This window comes from Pelodiscus sinensis, chromosome 22 (genome assembly GCF_052426305.1).
Source record: "Pelodiscus sinensis isolate ZL-2025 chromosome 22, ASM5242630v1, whole genome shotgun sequence".
Classification (NCBI taxonomy): Eukaryota; Metazoa; Chordata; order Testudines; family Trionychidae; genus Pelodiscus; species Pelodiscus sinensis.
This window is the reverse complement of record NC_143073.1, coordinates 5,040,405-5,059,576: the sequence shown is the minus strand read 5'-3', so window position 1 is coordinate 5,059,576 and position 19,172 is coordinate 5,040,405. Positions and strand designations below refer to the sequence as shown.

Below are 19,172 nucleotides of genomic sequence, written 5' to 3'. Positions count from 1 at the left end.
CACATGTTATGGCCCAGCTGTGTTATATCTCAGGGGCTGCTCTAATTTGCACCGTCTGCCCAATGCCCCGAAAGCTGTTGCAGAAGCCAGGGATTGCCAGGGCAAAAGTATGGCCTGGCTACAGCTCCTTTTCTCCAACTATCCTCCCCTGCCCCAGAGGCCCAGGAAAGGGGGTGACAGAAGAGATGCAAGGGTTGCAGTACGCCACCTGAAAAGATACCTAGACAGTGACTGGATCTGCTGGGATTAAGGCAGTTTTATGCTCCAGGACAAGCACAAGCAGTCTGGGTGGACTGCAGGATCTGGCCCTATAAGTGTAAATGTAAATCCAGTCCTTTAAAAAAAACAGCAGTATTTAAGATGATAATTCCTTTCAGCATTGAATTCAACAGAATAATTATAGGGCCAGAGGCACCATACGTGTTGGTAAGAACACATGGTTAGGCATCAGGAACTGTTACATCCGTTCCCAGCTCTACTACAGACTTGCTTTGGGCAAACTTCAGCTCTCTGATTCAATTTCCCCAGCTGTAAAAGACAATATTAAACCTCATATTTAAAATAGAGACGTGGGTTGAGAATTAGGGATGTTCATTTAAAAAAAACCCACAAAATGTGTAACTAATTGAAATTCAATTTGTTACACGGTTAAACGCCACACTGGCTGCCAGCCCCACAGGCTTCCGGGGGCTGCTGGTGCTGCTATTTCTGTGGGCTCCTGGCAGCTACCGGCCTGGCAGGCTTCCAGCAGCTGGGGGCGCCTGGCAAGTGCTGGACCCACTGGCTCCCAGGGCTGCTAATGCCAGCCACCCAGCAGGCTCCTGGTGGCTGCTGGACCTGCTGGCTCCTGGGTGCTGCTAGTGCTGCCAGCTCTGCAGGCTCTCAGTGGTGCCCAGACTTGCAGGCTCCCTGTGGCTGCCGACCCCATAGGCTCCCGGGAACTGCTGACACTGCGGCTCCCAGCTGTGGCACTGCGGCTTCCAGCTGTTTAACCAGTAAGGTTAACTGGTTAACTTCTTAGATCCCTAATGAGAATAAGCTAGATAATAGCCGATCAGTTCTTTGAACATGTACAAAATTGTATGACCGCTAGGTGCTCAGATCCTACTGTGATATTTGTCTCTGTATCAAAATATGAGGCCTTATTTTCCAGGGCTTTGCACCTTGCATAGATATTCAACAGTTTGAAATGGAGTAAAATACTACTACCCTGTCTGGTAAAGTTTATACCTCGTTTGCAAAGATAAACCGGTTACTTCCCTCTCGTATCTGTTCATCTTCAAGATGTGTGGCTTATGTCCATTCCAGTTGGGTGTGCACGCCGCGTGCACGGATTCTGGAGCTTTTTTCCCGTAGCAGTATCCGGTGGGAGCCCCCTGGAGTGATGTCGCTATATTGGCGCATTACTCCTACTGGCCCTCCATCCCCTCCGTTCCTTCCTTCCGTAATCCTTCGATGAAGGGGAGGTGGGTGGGATTTGGAATGGGCGTGATCAACACATCTCAAAGAACAGCAGTTCCGAGAGGGAAGTAACCGCTTTTTCTTCTTCGAGTTCTTGCTCGTGTCCATTCCAGCGAGGTGACTCTCTAGCTCTACCACAGGAGGTGGAGGAGGAGACTAATCTGCAGTGGGCTGCAACACGGCCCTGCCAAAGGCTGCGTCACCTCGGGCCTGCTGTGTAACGGTGTAATGGCTTGTCAACGTATGTCCTGAGGACCAAGCAGCCGACCTGTGAATGTCGAGGATGGGCACCTGCACTATGAAGGCCGTTGACAAAGCCTGTGCCTTTGTGGAGTGGACTGTGAGAGCGGGAGCTGGCCTATGGGCAAGGTCATAGCAAGCTCTAATGCAGGATGTGACCCATGATGACAGGCACTGGGCTGATGTAATGGCCACTAAAAAAGCTCTGGGATCCGGGCATGCGGCGTGTGCACACCTAATTGGAGTGGACATGAGCAAGCACTCGAAGAAGTAACTGATTGTACACAGTGCATGGCAAAGGAAAATTAAGCCAATTCTCCTTTACTTCATAGCCATGATACATATTGCTAAGTACCTTAACCTGCTGATCTTTATCTATTCAAGTCCTTGGCTTTGCTTTGGAATCACACATTTAAAAGAACATGAAAGAACAGTGGGAAAGCATTGCACTTCTCGTTCACTAGTACAAAGTAAAATATTGTGACACGGTTTTAGGGACATTTTTATTTTTGGTTGTCAGTTGAAAATCTTTAAAATGTTTTAAAAATAAACCAACAGACCCATCAAAATGTTGTTCTTGTTCCTAACAATATATGTGAAAAGCTCTGAAGTAAAGCAAGTCACCTTGCTCTCAGCTTGTCACAACAAGATACGTATAATATCAGAGGCAATGAAGTTATATGCGTCATCACTTTCTTTGGTAAACAAAAATAATGTAATTAACATTCACTTTCTCAGCAATGGCAATTGAAACAAAATAAAACTACATTGTAATAAGCCACGTACTATAGAGATGCTAATGTTTAGAGCTGGAGACCAGCTCTAGTTTTCAGGCAATTAGTTGAACAAGAAGTTACAGTCTTTTTATACCAACATGATACACCAGCATGATACAGTTTCCAATCCAACTTTGCAGATCCTGCTTTTCCCCTACACTGTCTGAATGAAAACTTAATCACTTGGCACCCTTGAATTCTTGGCTGTCATATGCAAAATGTTCTGTTTTGTTTGATAGTGTGAACCTAAGCTCACTGATGTTTCCAGTACTTTCAGAAATGATAAAGAAGGATATTCTGGTATAAAGATCACTCTGCTGAAGTAAGCAGACCTTTCCAGGTGAAATTAGAGTATCTAACTGAAATGTAACAGTTAAAATCCACCTATGCATGATACACTGGTCTGGAACAGAAACTACTTCTTGTGAAGGTCAGTTGGATAATCAGTGACATGTGGATCCATATGGATTAGAGTAGATTTTACTCAGTTGTCTCTTTTTCTGAATACCATACAATTTAAAATTCTCAGACACGCAGTACATACTATACACTCAAACTATTAACAGGCAGGTATTAGCATCTAATTTTAGCAATGTGCCAACAATAACAGATGCTCTCACGAAGCTATGAGAGTGAAAAGCAAGAGTGGGTCTGTTATCCAGTAAGGGTCACAGAACTTAAATAAATTGAAAGTTGTTTGCATTACATTTTTTATTTGGATTGTAAACTCTTTTGGAGAGTGACCATTTTTTTTGTCCTGTGTTTGTATAGCACCTAGTGCATTGGGGTCCTTGTCCCTGACTCCGATGCCTATGTGCTAATGTAAAACAACAGAAATAAATACATAAAGAATGCCAGGTTTTAAAATTGAAATTAATAGTCCATAGGTCTCATTTTATGGTGTCATGCCACATAACACACCCAAAGAACACAAAGTGTCTCTCATATCTGCCAGTGCAGGGAGCGTGATTGAAGGGGAAAGGGCGTGTCTGGGGCTTCCCCGAATCCCAACAATCATCAACTACTGTCTTCTTGAGACTATTGGTAGCCTGCATAAATTAGATCAGCCATTGAGTTGCTCTAATTAATGCCAAGGAACTGCAAAGGGCACAGGCAGTCCAAGATTTGTAGAGAGCAAAGGGAACTTAAGCCACTTTTGCACTCTTTCTCTTGATCTGTGCTTTACACTCACTACCAACAGCCAAGGACTTGGGCCAAGGTGTTCTGGAATCTGGCAGAGCTGGCCTTAAGTACAAGCAACGCTAGTGCCTGTTGGATACCTATGCTTTTTGGAATTCCTAAGCCCTGGTCTACACTAGGGAGTTATTTTGAAATAATACGTGGAGCATCCACACTACCAAGCCCATTATTTCGAAATAACTGGCTGGTTATTTCATAATCTGTACGCCTGCTTTCCTTGGTGAATACGCTTATTTCAAAGTAGTTATTTTGGGAATTGTTATTTCAAATGTATGTAGAAATAACACATTATTTAGTTTAGTTTTCAAAATAATTTCCTAGTGAAGACATGCCCTTAGAGCCAGGGTCACCAACCTGTTGATTGCGATCGACTGGTCGATCGGGAAGGCTCGACCAGTCGATTGCAAGGCATTCAGGGCCCCCCCCAGTTTCCCCCACCCCCAAGAAGCCCCACTACCTACCTCCAGTGACAATGGAGGTAGTGCCGGCTTCCCGCGGGGTGGACGGAAGTCTGGCAGCTGTGTAACACTTCCGGGGTTTCCTGAAGTGCGCTGACTGCTCCCCTCCTCCAGGTCTATGGCGCACCGGGGACTTGCTGCAAGGGGGGAAGAGGTAGGAGTCCCAGGGGAAGATGCGTGCTGAATCTTCCCTCCTTTGCGGGGGAGGGCGGAGGAGTCCCGGTGGGAGATGCACGCTGGGGCTTCCCTCCTCCGGGGCGGGGGAGGAGTCCCGGGGGGAGGCGCACAACGGGGATTCCTTTCTCCATGGGGGGAAGAGGGTCAGCCCTGAGGGGGAGAGTGTACGGGCTTCCCTGCTTCGTGGGAGGGGGGATTCGGGCCCAGAGGAGGCGTGCAACAGGACTTCCCTCCTCTGGAGGGGGAATCCTGGGAGGAGGCTGGTGCAGGGGACTCTCTGTCCCCGCTGACACCCTGCCCCCTGCCATAGAACCCCGTCCCCTGCACTCCTGGCACCCTGTTCCCTCTCCCCTGCCCCCAGCTGCAGAACTCTGCCCCCACTGGCACCCTGTCCCCTGCCCCAGCACCCACTAGCACCCTTCCTCAGTACCACGTCCCCTGCTCCCACCAGCACAGTTGGGGCCACATTAGTGAGGCTTGGGGGGGGGGTTGGAGGAGGGGTTTTTTTTTGCATCTCTCTTGTGTGGCCCCAACTGACTTTTCTGTGGGTCAGTGACCCCGACTCAAAACAGGTTTCCTGCCCTTCTCATAAATAAAGACAGTGCAGAAACTTTTTGTGTTTGACATAGTATTGTATTTAAAAATGGAGCCTGGCCAAACCCCCAATTGGGGCCAAGCCCCCATCTGGCCACAGAACCAGAACACTCCTGCACTCCCCCTTCCCCCAGATCCTAGATCTGACCCTATCATACACTGGAACCCCCTGCCCTGAGCCCCTCACATACCCCAACCCAAATTCTTGAACCCTCACATCCACAAACCTGTGGCTTGCTTAGTACCCTAACCCTACATCTGACCCCAACACTCCCTGAGCCAGCGTCTCCTTCTCCACCTTCTCCTGCATCCAGATTTCCTCCTAGAGCTGGCACCTCTCACCCCTTCCCAAACCCAAATCCCTCATTCTCACCCCAGAGCCTACACATCCTGTCTCACCCCAGCCAGGGTACGGCTAGACTGCAGGAGTTTTTCAGGATTCCAGAGATATCCCAGAAAAACTCTTCTGCATCCAGGGATGCGTTTGTTCGTCCGCTTTTTTTAGTGGAAGAGCAAACATGTTCTTTCGGTAACCCTTGTATTCCTCTTTCCACGAGGAATAAGGGGGCTTCCAAAAGAAGGTTTTTTTCTGACATTTGGTCCAGTCTAGACAGGCCAAATATTGGAAAAACCTCTTCCTACAGAAGAACTGGGGGAAAAAAGTAGCAGTATAAGGGTTGGGGACAGCAAGTGGTGGAGAGGAGGAGAATAGAGAGGGTGGGGCTTCAAGGAAGGGCCGGGGTGGTAGATCTTGTCTTGTTCTGTCATTTAAAAAGTGATCTTGGGTTTAAAAAGGTTGGAGAAAGGGCTAGGTTGAGCCTGCCTTGTTAGATTGAGCTGGAACAATTTATGAAGGGACCTATAACATCTATGAGTTATGCTTCCATGTTAAGGATAAGGACACTTGCTCTCTGCTTCATTTTCTATGAATCCCTCAGCAGGGAAGCGTTAGGATGCCCCAAGTTAGAAGCCTACGAGAAAAGAGCGATGGAATGTTCTCCAAGTCAATAATGTAACTCTTAAGTGTTCATTCTGGGACATGTTACTGCAGCTCTTAGGAAACCAAAGTCCTCACGTACTTCACAGGGAACTTTGTCTGCTAAAGAATCCAGTATTGGGCTCTTGTGCAGTAAATAGGATATCATCCATAACCTACTGTAACAATTAAGAAAATTATACAAATTGCCATTCTGATGGAAAAAGGATTGTTACCATAAACCTTTGATGAATGAATCTATTCACATAACAATGGCATTTAAAAAAAACATTGTAAAAACCATAATTTTGTCCACATTCTTTGATATAACACTCAGAAACTATAGCCTACAATTTCTTATGAGTTGGCACACCAATAAAATACCAGTGACTAAGTCAGATGAATAAATGTAGTTGAACCTCACTTTTGCCAAACACAGAACAACAGCACAATATTGATTTAACAGATTACCCATTGTTAGGAAATTAACTGTGCCCACTGAACCTGGCAACAGCCACTGGTAAGGGACCAGTCAGGGCGGTGCCGTAAGAAGTTGTCATGAAGAAAGTACTAAGTGAATGAGCCATAGTTTGTGTTGTGATCCACAGATTTGAATTGCAGCATTGATCTGCATGCTCTCTAGCTGCATTCACTGCGTCAATAGCAGAGCCAGGCTTTACAGCTGGGGTGGAAGTGTGATGGGTCACTGACAAAGGGCCACCCCACACAGACTCAACAATGGCCACCCCTGTCCTACAGTGGTGGTCAGGGGTTCCCACTTTGCAAATTCAACCTGGCACAGTGCCATTCCTTTTTGGCCTTTCTACCCCTCCTTCACTGTGATAACAGACTGACTCTAAACCAGTTCTCAACCTACTTACCATTGTGTACCCCATACATAACTCTATGGCTATGTCTACATTGCATCCCTCTTGCACAAAAGCCTGTGCTTGCTGTCCTTCATTTACATAATTAATTAGGGAACGTTTTTGTGCAAGAGGCTTTTGTGCAAAAAGGAGCCATCTACACAGCTCCTTTTGGTGCAAAAAACCCTTCTTGCGCAAGAACAACCCCTAATTAATTATGCAAATGGAGCCTGGCAATATGCTAATCTGCAATTCATTTGCATAGGCTTTTGTGCAAGAGGATGCAATGTAGACATAGCCACAGTGTTATATGTACCATATCTAACCAATATATATGCTACCTGTATGGACCCGAGGTTGTCACATAGACCATGGCTGTGTGCTGATGGGGCTGCAAGTGGACCCCAGGTTGAGAACCACTGTGCTAATCCTTTTAGGTTAAAGTGAGCCTTAGGTTTCTTTTTTATGTGCATCAGTTTGACACTCTCTGACCTAGAGTTCCTAATATTATTCTTAGTAACTTTTTAAATATTGTTTCCCCAAGGGGGATAGGTGAGAGAACTCTGAGCATCTTAGGGTATGTCTAGACTACATGCCTCCATCGAAGGAGCCATGTAAAGTAGTTTACTCGACATAGTCAATGAAGCGGGGATTTAAATATCCCCCACTTCATTAAAATAAAAATGGCCACCGTGCTGTGCTGACAATCAGCAGATCAGTCGACGGGGAACGCCTTTGTCGACCGCTCCTGTAAACCTCGTTTCACGAGGCATACCAGAGTGGTCGACAAAGGCTTCCTCTGTTGACCGCACTGTGTCTAGACTGCCGCGCTGTGCTGGATCAGCTGATTGTCGGCACAGCGCGGCAGCCATTTTTATTTTAATGAAGCGGGGATTATTTAAATCCTCGCTTCATTGATTATGTCGAGTAAACTACTTTACATGGCTCCATCTACGGAGGCATGTAGTCTAGACACACCCTTAGAAAGAATAGAAGTAGTTGGTAGTCACTGTAGGAATAAGGGTCAGAAGACTGAGAAGTACATTATTGTGCCCAGGGCATTACAGTCCCTCTAACAATAAGGGAAAGGACAGTTCCATTTCCTTTTCCATTGTATAAAAAATGTACCTTATTTTATACATTGATAATCTAAAGATTATTTACAGCCTTTTGGGACTGTTGTTTTTAACTTTTCAATTATTATTTTGCTGGATATCAAGTCAGTAAGGGTATGTCTAAACTGCATGCTTATTTCGAAATAAACTATTCTGGAATAGTTATTCTGAAGTAGTTTATTTTGAAATAGCATGTCTACACTGCAGGGAAGCCTCAAAATTAGTCCGAAGCAGGCTTCCCTAATGTAGACGCGCTATCTCGATTTGTATCAGAGGGGTAGCCGTGTTAGTCTGAATCTGCAAAAGCGATATAAGGTGCCACAGGACTCCTCGTCGCTTTTATCTCGATTTGGAGGCACTGGAGAGGAATAACTTAGAATGGCCCTGGTGAGCGGCTATTTCAAAATAGCAGCAGTGGAGCATTATTCTTCATAGAATGAGCTTTACAGATTTCGGAATAAGCTGTGCATTATTTTGAAATTATTTCAAAATAACGGAATGGCTGTGCAGATGCTCATGTTGTTATTTCAAAATAACGCTAATTATCTCTCAATAATGGTGCAGTGTAGATGTACCCAAACAGAATAATAGACAAATTATGCTGTATCAAGAAGAATCTCACACAATGAGAAATCCAGAAGTATGGACATTGTTATGCTTCTTTTTGTGGCTGATGAGGTCATTCTTTAGAGCAACTTGTGCTGAGATTCATCTCCAGGGGCTCCGCGAGGTTGACAAACTGGAAATATCGATAGGTACAACACATACAATCAGTGGACTGATGGGGCTCCGCATAAATTTTTACGCATGTAAAGGGCTCAGGAGCCCAAAAAGTTTGAAAACTGCTGGTCCAGACCATCCCTGATAGATGTCTATCTAACCTGCTCTTAAATATCTCCAGGGATGGAGATTCCACAACCTCCCTAGGCAACTTATTTCAGTGTTTAACCACCTTGACAGTTAGGAAGTTTTTCCTAATGTCCAACCTAAACCTCCTTTGCTGCATATAACATATTGACCAGTGGGTTACAAGTAGCATAGGCTTCTTTCAGTGCATCTGCTGCTTCCGTCCAATGGCCAAGTTCTGATAACGAATACAGTTTATTTCTCCCAAAACTTTTTTCATATACCGTTATGACAGCGATTGGATATTGTAAAATACACACTATGTGTACACTTCTCAGATGATGAGAACCACTGTGTTGTCCTAGTTTATTCTTTACTTTAATCATTCATGGTGGCTCTATGGTGCATATCTTTAATACAGCTGAAGAGAACAGTATCTTTCCAGCTATCACAGTGTATGCCAGTGAAATTGTGCTACAAATAAAAAGTCTTGAAACAAAAAGAACATGGAGAATTATCATTGCAGTGCAAATAGATGCTTTTGCCTCTTCTCAAGGCTGAGTTAAATTGGATAAGCAATGTGACAAATACAGTGTATTGTAATTTTTTTATATTTAGGTTCTGAAAGCTTGAAGCTAAATCATATCTAACAAGGTCAGCCAACTACATTTCCAGCAAACTTGGAAAAATGAAAAGGTCAGTACTGTTTATGGTAGATTCTTTCTTCTCCTTTGCCAATGGCCTGCAGGTATGGCACCTAATTTTCAGCCCAGGGTGGCAAATTTTAGTACAGTCCTGTGGACTTAAATAGATTCCCAAGAATATATTTCCAAAATATAATACTGATGGGATGGCCTCTCTGCTACATCAGATCCTAACATAAAAAAATGAGAATGAAATCTTCTGGACATCTTGTGCCTCAATTAGAAGAGTAAATTTAAGAAGAGAAGCAAACTTTTATTTTTTTAAACAATTTAGGAGTACTGGTTTCATAAAGGCATTGCATACCAGATAATGTAGTACAAGAGCTTCCAGGCTGTTATGTGAATGAGGTCTTTCAGACATTGTACACTGCTCCACTTGTTCCCTGAAGTAGTCTTTTCTTCTAACTAACCTCTCAGCTGGCAAGAACAGAGGAAGCTGGACGAAGTGCTATCTATCTATCTATCTATCTATCTATCTATCTATCTATCTATCTATCTATCTATCTATCTATCTATCTATCTATCTATCTATCTATCTATCTATCCACACACACAATCCCTTACGGATGCTCCTTTTTGTATTTTCAATTATGTCCTTTTTGCATCTAACAATGTAAGACAAGACTTGACAGTCATTTAAACAAAATAAATCAGAGCTAGATGACCTCAGATGTCAGCTGTTAGAGAAGAATTCACACCTCTTAGAAAATAGCTATAATAAAAATTCAATCACAACTAGGTTGTACATTCTCAAACCTTAACATAGCAAAAAAGAAGTATTCTACCTCTCCTCTCCCTACATCAAATAATCCTCAAATGAAAAGGGCAGGAAAGAATATTTGCAGAATGTATCCTTTTCCTTTGCACTGATTCGTTAAAGAGAAATTTAACTGTATGTTTATAAATACTGAGCTTTGAAGGATAGTGTTTCCTGGGAACAACACCAACAGAAGTTGGCACCATAAAGGATATTACCTCACCCACCTTGTTCCTCTGATACCCTGAGATCCATATGGTTATAACATTGCATACTGAAGGCTTAGTTCACTTGCAAATGGAAGTATTAGTAATGTAGCAATTATATGTATTTCACCCTTTGAAAACCGATCACTCCTTATCCTGACTTGAGTTCTTCAAATATCATTACAGGAAGAAGCAGATGCTATTTGCTTTACTGCTTTATTATCCTATGAATGCTGAGATTAATTAGATGAATTGGACTAGAGACTGCAAAGCCTTCCAAATGAAGTCATTTTAATCTATACTTTTGGATTCCTTACAAAAAGAAGATAGCTTAAATATGTTTCCTTAAAATTTGTGATTTCTTCTTCAGTGAAAGATACCAAAGCTACTTATTGGTTAGACTTTGTGCTGATGGTGCCCTCTAGTGTTTGTTATTTATACACAAAGAGCTTGATTCTCAGTTACCGAATTAGAATCAAATCTTGATATCTGGAGTTTAAAAAGCACATCCGTAAATGATCATGATTTTCAGGAAATATTTACATTCTGTTGGAGGCTTTCATTGGCATTAAAAACTCAAGGGTCCCTCCATTTACTTCTTTATTAGAATATAATAGTTGTATTGTGGTTGATAGAATCAAGAGGTGTCAGTAGTGTTTGGGGGGGCCCATTATGTTAGACACTGCACAGACATGTGTGTGCGTCCCTCCCCTAAAAAGAACAGTACTTGCAAAAAGCTATTGAGTACCATAAAAAACTCCATTTTGCAGTGACCCTTCCTTCCGGATGAAGTTCAAATGTGGGTCTCTTTTGTAATCTGCCTACCAGTGTCATTTGACACTAGTCAGATGGAGTCACTCAAAATCAAGATAAAAAAGATCCCATCACCACTCTCAAAAACTGGTGAAAATACAGCCACTTAGAAAGGAAATTGAATTTCTGGATATCTGTCCTAAATGGGAACCTATTTGTATTATCACTAAGTATTCAGGAAGAAATAAGGTTGTCTTAGCAATATACAACATTGTTGTGTATCTTATATTTAAACACAGGGGCTGTTGATAGCTAGAATAGCCCTCCAAGCTGTACTGGATTTGGTGGACACAGCTTCACAGGCCCTGGCCACATCAGTGGTGATGAGAAGGGCCTCCTGGCTTCACCTCTCTGGCTTCTCGAAGGAGGTCCAGATGAAGGTGGAAGACCTCCCTTTCGAAGGTCCAAAGCTCTTTGCAGATGGCACCGATGCTTCCTTACACTCCCTTAAGGACTCCAGGGCCACACTCAAAATGTTGGGCATCCGGCTCATGCACCAAAAAGAAAGAAAAATAAACCTTACACTCAGAAGTACAGACCTTCTTTTTTTGGTCCCATGCAGAGACAATATGATTCTAGAAAGTGGCAGTGGCAGGGGAGGAGGCGACAGTCAACTGACCAACCTACCCCATCCCAGTCCTCTCGTTCGACAAACTTTTTGAAGGTATGGTCAAGAGCCATCAGATTCATCTTCCATCACCCAAGCCGACTACCATCATTCTATCCAACCACAGATTAGCACATTCCACCAACAATGGTGCCTCATAACCATATACAAATGGGTTCTGGATGTGATAAAAATCAGGTACTGCATCCCATTTCTATCCCTTCCCAAAACCCAACCACCCACTCTGTCCCTCTTCAGGGACCCATCTCATGAGGTTATTCTATTGAGACGACTGTCTCATAAGAGGCAACTCATTCCAAGAGACTCAGGACTCGGTGACCACTACTATGTCCCTGTTCAGGTTACTTGGCCTTCAAATAAATCTCTCAAAATGTCAGCTCCAACCAACCCAAGTACTGGTGTTCATAGGAGCTCATATCAATTGCACACATGAGATTGCATTTCTACCCCACCAGAGGTTCCTTGCTATATCACAACTAGCAGAATTTCACACCACTGCACCACAACTACCAGCCAGGGCGTGTCTCCAACTACCAGGCCATATGGCAGCAGCAACTGTAGTCATCCCACCTGCTAGACTACACATGAGGCCTCTACAACACTGGCTGAGATCAGTGTACAGACCTCGCATACACAGCCTGCACAAACTGGTCTCCCCACCAAATGCAGTCAGGCGTGCCCTTCAGTGGTGGTCTCGGGAATGAAACGTGTGCGCTGGGGGTCCCCCTTCCACAGACAAGCCCCGTCGTTCACTATCAGCACAGATGCATCACATCAGGGCTGGGGAGCCCACCTGGGCACACTTACCACATAAGCATGGTGGACACAGAGAGCATGATGCACATCAATGTGCTTGAACTTCGAGAAGTATATTATGCCTGCCGACATTTTGTAAACTGTATCTCTAACTCCACAGTGCAGATATTTATGGACAACCAAGTGGCAATGTTTTACACAAACTGGCAGGGAGGGACGAGATCCTGCCCCCTCTGCAGGGAGGCAGTCCTGTTATGGACGTGGTCCATCCAGCACAACATAATGTTAATTGCTTCACATCTCCCTGGCAAAGACAACACAACCACAGACAGTCTCAACAGAAACAGCGGGCCTCGAATGTGAATTAGACCCCACTGTCTAATCTGTGGGGCTTCCCTCAGATTGACTTGTTTGCCACCAGTGCCAACAAGAAGTGCCCGCACTACTGTTCATGTGCGGGCATTGGAGCACAATCCCTAGGGGATGCATTCAAAATACACTGGGGGACAGCTCTGTTATATGCCTTTCCCCCCATATCATTGCTCCATCAAGTGGTCACCAAGGAGCGCTTGGACAATGCCAACGTTATACTGATAGCACCAGACTGGCCCAGACAGACCTGGTATACGTACCTGCTCCGGATGTCAGTCGATCACCCACAGTTTCTCCCATGGCTCCCACACAGTCTAAACATGCATTGTGGACTGCCCATAACTGATGTGCAACCCAGATTATGAGGGCAACCACTTGCTGTGTACCGTTTGAGTATGTAAATGTGCTCCCCAACCAAGTAGTGAGGCACTGGTCATCAATATCAAGGACAATGTTGGTTGGAGAACGGAGACCTCCATGCAGACATTCCAGTGCATAGCTATCCCAGAAAACAGCAAATGTATACTCTGGTAGGTTTTACCATGAATGTGGCTACTGCCACATGAATGAGCAGCTATAGACAAGTTCTGTTGGAGATCCACAGCAGATCCACAGGCTAGTTCTGATGGCATTGGTTATTGTGGAAAATCCATGAGCTGGAAGAAAGGCTTTGATGTTTATCACATCCAATTGGGCTCCAAAAAATTCCAGATGCTTTACTAGCATCAGTACCAATTTAAATATGTTTATCTGGAGGCTGAAGTATGAGAAAAATCCAATCATTTTCTTTATGGCTTTGAATGCAGTTACTATAAACAGAGCCTTGAGGAGGCAATCATCTAGGCATGGGAATATTACTATCCCTTGTTTGCGTAGGTGCACTGCCACCACAGTGAAGACCTTGGAAAATGCCCTGGGCACTGTAGTGAGGCCAACCTGATAATAGTCAGAGTCAAGACAAATCAGAAGAATTGCCTAAGGGAAGAGTATCTGGTGATACGGAAGTACAAGTTTTGGAGGCCGAGAACAAGTCCCCCTGTTCCAGTACTGCGATTATTGCTGGTAGTTGTGACAACCATGACGGACTGTAGTTTGACAGACTTGTTGAGGTTCCTCAAGTTTATGATGATAGGTCTTCATCTACCAAATTTCTTTGGGATCAGAAAATAGTGGAAATAAAAACTTTTCCTTCTGTGTTGGAATGGGACCAGTTCTACAGCTCCCAGTTCTAGAAAGTGGTTTATTTTTTCTCATATAAGTTATTCATGAGAAAGGCCCCTGGGAGAGGGGTAGGAGAGAGAGGAATGGAATAAATACTCCTTGCTGGTAATTACCAAGATCCACTCGTTAGAGGTGGTTTGTAGCCATGATAGGTAAAAAGGGGTTAAGCAGTTTCAAACTGATGGATTACTGGAACTGTTTGCAGCAACGGTGCCAGGGAGAAGCATCTTGGGGCCTTGACTAAATTTTCAAAATTGTTGTAGGTATCGGGCTCATCCCGGCACCGCAGTTCGAAGATTCATCAGCCGTGGTTTAGCTGGACTGTGCATGCGTGATGGCGTTGCGTGCCCTTCGTGCCGTTTCTGAGTTTGCGCGCAGTCCGGCTCCCGCCAGTTCCCCTAATCGGGTCACTCTGAAAAACATAAAGAAAAGACTCCAAAACAGGGAGGAAGACAGGTCGTGGAGCACCCACAGGGACAAACAGCTCGAAGAACTGTCATTACTGCACAAGGTGAGTAACTTCCTCTTCTTGGGTAGTGTCCCTGTGAGTGCTCCACTGCAGGTGAGTACCAAGTCGTCGTCTTGCCTAAAAAGAAGGGACTGGAGTCAGGATCTCTGCACTGTGGAGAGCACTGCCGATGCTAGCACTGAGTCCCAAACAATGGCGTCCATTGCGTAATGTTTTGCGAATGTCATGTCCGAAGACCAGGTCACCACTTGTCGAATATCTTGCAGCGAAACACCTCAGAGGAAGCAAAATGCAGGACAATGTAGCACTTTAAAGACTAACAAGATGGTTTATTAGATGATGAGCTTTCGTGGGCCAGACCCACTTCCTCAGATCAAATAGTGGAAGAAAATAGTCACAACCATATATGTGACTATTTTGTGACTATTTTCTTCCACTATTTGATCTGAGGAAGTGGGTCTGGCCCACGAAAGCTCATCATCTAATAAACCATCTTGTTAGTCTTTAAAGTGCTACATTGTCCTGCATTTTGCTTCAGCTACCCCAGACTAACATGGCTACATTTCTATCACCTCAGAGGAAGGCTGTGGTTATGGCTGTTGCTCTGGTGGAATGAGCATGTTTTGAGGTAGGTACTGGCTTATGGCGTATCAAATAACAATGTGCAATGCATTTCACAATTAGTTTGGAAATATGCTGCAAGGATAAAGGACGGCCTTTGGTTTGCTCGTCCGTGCATAGTAGAAGGCGTTGTGATTGTCGGAAAGGTCGTGTTCTCTCTAGATAGAAGTCCAAAGCTCTCTGAACATCTAAGGTAGGTAAGGTTGATATGCTGGAATGCTTCTGCTGCAGTCCATTGGCCTTGCATGTGCTTCCCTGCGCAATGTGCTCCCCATCCCATAAGTGACGCATCCGAAGTAATTTGGATATCTAGTTGCGGACGATGGAAGGGGACTCCAGTAAGCATGTTGGTGGCGGACGTCCACCATTTCAGGGAGTATCTCACTATAGCAGGCACCGTGACTAGTCTGTGGACATCTTGGTTGCCCTGGCGATAGACTGAAGCTACCCAGTGCTGCAGACATCTGAGATGAAGCCTCGCATGTTGTACCACGTAGGTCGTTGCCGCCATATGCCCCAGGAGCGTTAGGCTGATAAGTATGGTGACTCTGGGACTGACAGAGATGGTGTGGACGAGATCTTGTATCTTGTTGAATCTTGAGTGTTGTCCTGGAGTCCTTTCTGGAGTGGAGGACTTGGTTGGTGTTAGCTGCTAACAGACTCTGCCTGTCAAATGGCAGGTCCTCTACCTTTGTCTGCAATTTTTTGGGTGCAGCCGCCATCTGAAGCCAAGAAGAGCACCTCGTTACTATCGATGTTGCTGTGGTACGGGCTGCTGTATCTGCAATGTCCAAGGAGATTTGCAATGCTGCTCTCGAGGCCGTATAAACTTCTTGCACCACTGATTTCAGAAGCTGATGCTTATCCTCGGGCAGATGTTCCAGAAGTATCACTAACTTTGTATAATTATTAAAGTTGTGATTGGAAAGGAGCACCGAGTATTTTGCCATTAATAATGTTAACGTGGCGGATGAGTACACTTTTCTTCTGAAAAGGTCTAAACGTTTGGCTTCTTTGTCGGAGGAGGTATTTTTATATTGAGGGGTCTTGGCTCGTTGTCAAGTGGCATCAACGACCAAGGAATTTGTCTGAGGGTATGTGTATAGAAATTCCATCCCTTTGCAGGACACAAAATATTTTTTGTCAGCCCTCTTAAGCATCGCTTGGGAGGAAGCCGGTGTCTGCCAGATGTCGTTTGCAATTTCTAATATCGCTTCATCCAAAGGCAAAGTCATCTTGCTTTTCTGCGACGGTTGAAAGTTTTTAAGAAGTCGATACTGTTTTTGTTGTACCTCCCCCAGTTGTACTTCTTGAAATTCTGCTACCCTTTTAAAGGGGTTGTGGAATTGTTTGATATCATCTACCGGAGAAGAATCTCCTGGAAAGACTGCGTCATCTGGAGAAGAGGAAGACTGGTCTGTTGGGGACAGTGTCTGGGATTGACCATGTTCTGAAATGGATTCCTGTTGTTCTGGATGTTGCACTGGTGGAGGTGCATCTCCTGAGGAAGTTGGTGGCCTTTTAGATGGTTGAGGCGCTGATCGTAACCTGGTGGTACTGTGTGAATGTCTTTGATGGTAGCACGGAGAAGACAAGCAGGAGTGACTGTAAGAGTAACGATGTGAATAGTAGTCACGGTGACGATGATACTTGTTGTGGCAATGCTGAGAAGAGGGATAATGTGCAGAATATCTCCTATGCAATACATGGTGGTACTTAGTGTAGGAGGATCTCGTAGGTGACCTAGGAGAACGAGATCTTCTTCTAGAATATGTTGGGGAGTGTGAATGTCTATGGTAGCGCTGAGGCAATGGTGAATACCATGGAGAGCGCCTCTGGTAAGGACTAGGGCAGTCCTCGTGTTGCGTAGGAATCGAGAGTACCGAAGCTGGTGAAGGAGGCTGAGGAGAAAATCCCACTGGATCCGGGCTGGGGAAGGTTTGATTATCCTCCTGGATTTGTGGGTAGCCTTGCGTATTTGAGGAGAAAGTCGGTCCTGTCCTTGAGATACATGCTGTACTGGTGTTGGAACCATATGTGACATAGGTACTGGTTGCTGCGGTGCCTCTCTTGAGCTTGGTGCCGGTGTAGTCTGTGTCGTTCGGTGCAATCCTTGGGTGGAAAGTGGTGCCGCAGGGCTCGGCACCGCAGGACTCGGCACCGCAGGACTTGGCGCCCTGTGATTCAGTGTCACAGGGCTCACCCGCCGTTGAGCTGGCCGTGGAGCCCGACGATGCGGATGGACTCAAGGGCGGTGCCAGAGCCGGCAAGCTCGGTGCCGTAATCAGTGCCAATTTGGCTGGTGCCGTTGGCCTTTGTTTGGTCGGCGTGGGTACTGAATCGGCTCTTGGGGCCATTATCACTGCCTGTGCCGCCTCCCTATGTGAGGTCGGACTCGGCTCCGATACAGTATGGCTCGTTTTGTGTCTGCGAACCTGGTTGTTGGAAGACAAGCCGGATGTGCCCAACTTATCACCTATGCTAATTCTGTGGGTTGCTGGTGGTCTTCCTGCGGCCATAGGAGGTACGGCTGGGTCGCTTTCAGCAGGTTGTAGTACTTTGCTGAATAATAACATTTTTAGGTGCATTTTGCAGTCTTATCTCGCATGCGCCATCAGCTTTGAGCAGTGCGGGCATTTCTGAGGGATCTGACCCTCGCCCAAGCACTTGATACATGACCGTCGGACACCGGCATTGCGTCGCAGCATGTACAGCATTTCTTGAAATCAGGAGATCTCAGCATTTTGTTGAGCTTTGGTGAAGTAGAAATTTAACTGTAACACTACTATAACTATGTACACGAATAACTAGAAGAAACAATATATATTATTTCAATTTTTTTAAATGAATTATCAAGTGTAACTATATCTTAAACAAGTACCAATGACTAAAAACTAACTATAAACTAATTATTTGCAGATTTTTTCAGTCAAAATAAGGAGAAGCAGTTCACTCCGCTTGTGACTGTGAACGGTTAGGAGGAACTGGCAGGAGGCAGACTGCATGCAGACTCAGAAATGGCACGAAGCCGGCTAAACCACGGCTGATGAATCTCTGACCTGCGGAGCCAGGACGAGCCTGACACCTACAGTGGAGTACCCACGGGAACACTACCAAAGAAGAACCTTTAAAGAATGAAGGGCTGCATCAGGGCGCTTAGTAAAGAATTTAGACCTTTTAAACAGTAGATCTTCCATAGGGGTCTACACCTCCCTGAGCGATGGAGCCTTAAGGCTTGTCCCATCACCACAGACATCACATTGGGATAGGCCATTATGTCCATGGTATACAGGGAGGATTCTGCCAGCAGTGCCTGCAACTGCTCCTTTTTGTCCTCTGGAATAAGCTGGCAGTACTCCTCATGCTTGGAATAGTTGATATGGTTATATTTAGCTAGGAGAGCCTTGTATTTAGCAGTTTGAAACTGGAGTGTAGCCAAAGAATATTCTTTGCAACTGAAGAGTTATTTTGAGACCCTGTCATCAGGAGAGGTTCTGGAATGGTACTGTCATCTTTTCTCCTTCAAAACATTGATTACGAGGGAATTCAAAGTAGGAAGAGAAAATAGGAATTCCACGTCCTTAGTGGGGACATGATAGCTCTTGTTCACTAGCTTGCAGATAGGTGGTATTGATGCTGGCGTCTGCTAGAACACTTTGGCCAGGTCCAACAAGGCCTTGTTGATCAGGAGTGTGATCTTTGCAGATGTGGAAGCTTGCAAGATGTTGAGCAACCTGTGCTGTTCTCTAATTTCCTCCTAGGGTATCTGGAGAGAACTGGCAATTCTGCACAACAGTTTCTGAAACTGTTTAAAATCATCAGCCAGTGTACGAGGTTGCGGCATGATGGCCTCATCGGGTGAGGATAAGAAGGTGTGGACTTGTGGTGTAACCTTTTCCTCCATTTCTTCATCATG

At 45.0% G+C, this 19,172-nt stretch overlaps 1 long non-coding RNA gene across 1 annotated transcript in view; it reads left to right on the top strand.

Annotated features, from left to right (window-relative positions):
* Positions 1-15,023, top strand: part of LOC142819685 (uncharacterized) — a 32,788-nt gene extending 17,765 nt beyond the window's left edge. The window contains exons 2-3 of the long non-coding RNA XR_016347726.1: positions 9,328-9,405; positions 14,430-15,023. This is a non-coding gene — a long non-coding RNA (uncharacterized LOC142819685). The remainder of the gene's footprint in view (positions 1-9,327; positions 9,406-14,429) is intronic.
* The last annotated feature ends 4,149 nt before the right edge of the window (positions 15,024-19,172 follow it).